Source organism: Centruroides sculpturatus, unplaced genomic scaffold, assembly GCF_000671375.1.
Source record: "Centruroides sculpturatus isolate CEXI.00-Female unplaced genomic scaffold, Cexi_2.0 scaffold63, whole genome shotgun sequence".
Classification (NCBI taxonomy): domain Eukaryota; kingdom Metazoa; phylum Arthropoda; class Arachnida; order Scorpiones; family Buthidae; genus Centruroides; species Centruroides sculpturatus.
Genome location: NW_019384640.1, coordinates 1,278,255 through 1,280,299, shown reverse-complemented (window position 1 = coordinate 1,280,299; position 2,045 = coordinate 1,278,255).

The following is a 2,045-nucleotide window of genomic DNA, read 5'->3' as shown; positions in this document are numbered from 1 at the left end:
AAATTTATTATGATTATTATATTTCATATCTGAAATTTATTATGATTCATCAGTTGGCAAAAGCTGAATTACAGCATTGACAAAAGTTACACAACAAGAAGCAAGCGTTGGAATCCAATGAAGATAGAGTATTACAGCAAAGGGACAATTTCTTGTAGAACAACTATACTGTTTAAACTAAACGTTCCTTTTAGTTCCTTGTACAACCTCTTTGGTTGGATGCGTGTTGCAATGAGGCCTGGCATGGAGGTATACGCGTACATGTTATCCTACGACAGATTTTTTTTCATGCATGTTGCAACTACCGTCCCAGATCTCGCATTCGTAGACAGCCAAAGTTAGTGTTTCATTTGCAGATTGGGCAGATTAAGGAAGTGTGATTACTGGAAAACCCTACTGTGTGCAGCCAATTTTTTTGCTGGAAAATGATTGCTTTTTCACGACAGAGCTGCAAACAATACCTGAGGATTTTCTAAACTTACACGACTGTTTCGTTAGTATCCTTCGTATTACTACTAAGGGATGTTCGATTGACTTTGACCAAAACGCCAGCAATGGAAGCAATGTGCCACTTAATAATAAAGGCGGGATTGAAGCGCTAATTTCAAGACTTATCAATGGTCCTCCATATAGTTGTCCGTTCCCAAATAGAACCAGGATTCGTCACTAAAGAAAACTCTGCCGGTTTGCAGTCCACAGGACACCGTTTTAAACGAAGGCGATGGTCTTCATTTGCAATAGTTCGATGTTGGAATGTTAAGGAGGCTTCCACCTGTTTCTGGATGGTTGAGAAAGCCATATCAACTGTTCTTACCTCAGACGATTATCTCTACTGGTAATCCGTTTGATGGTCCGCCGAATGTGTACCCTCGTATATCTACGGCGCAAACATCACCTTAGTCAAGTCTGAATGGTCCAGATTGAGATCGTTTAGACTATCCCGCTTGCCTCTGCTTTGTTATGCGGTCCTTTCTCAAACTATGTCAACAGTGAACGTCTGACTTCTAGATGTGCTTGGCATTTGAAGACTTCCCGATAACAGGTACTGAAAAATTCTGAACACAGTGAGCATCTTCGGTCCTTTTCTTTAAGATACTGGGATAGAGATTTTAAGGTCGTCCTAGTGGTTATTGCCTGTCTGATATATATAGCTGTATGCGGAGTTTTGCAGTAATCGGACAATTCTATCTGGGTGCGTAACTTTTTTTTATTAATGTGTGTTTATAATTTAACAATAAATGGTATCCAGATACATTGTTGTATTTTATTTCCCATGTTTGTGATTGTCTAAGTATTGTACTTAGACTCATTTTAACATTTTAATAGGAAACCTCTTAACTGTTTACTAATTTACTAATTAATTACCGTCTTATAGTATTTTGTAAGGAATTAAATTATTCGTTAGATTGCGATTGCATGTTTAAATTTAATAAAATTATATTTTTAATAAAACGTAAAAATATATATTTTTTTTAAATTCCCAAATCTGTAGTTTTTTACAATTAGTAATGATTTTTAGTGACTTTTTTCAGTTTATTTTCAGTTATATTATTATTTTGTTGAAATCGCTGGGTATAATTTGTTTGCTGACAAAAAAAAAATCTCGGAATAAATCCAGATTTTTAGAATCCAGAGTTTTTAAATGCAACTATGAATAATATTCTTATTTTTAAAAATTCGTTGTAAGGAACAAAATATTTTTAATGGGAAATTTTAACAGGCCTGTGTAATCTTAAACTGTTCTGTCCTAAACCCACTGTAATCAAGTGCCTTCCTTCCGCATAGATTTATTTAGTTATTCTTAGTATTGGGAGAAATGAAATAAAAAAAAAAAAAACAGTTATTAATCTGNAAATTATTATCAAATTTTTTTTATTATTTGTTACAAAACAAGCATAAATATTGAACGCTGTTCTTTACATAAGCACACAATCGATTACCCGCAATATGGATCTTTAATTTTTAGAATGAAGCTAATAAAAGCAAAATAATTATTTTATTAATTAAAATAATAGTATAGGATACGCAAATTATTGATTAACTTC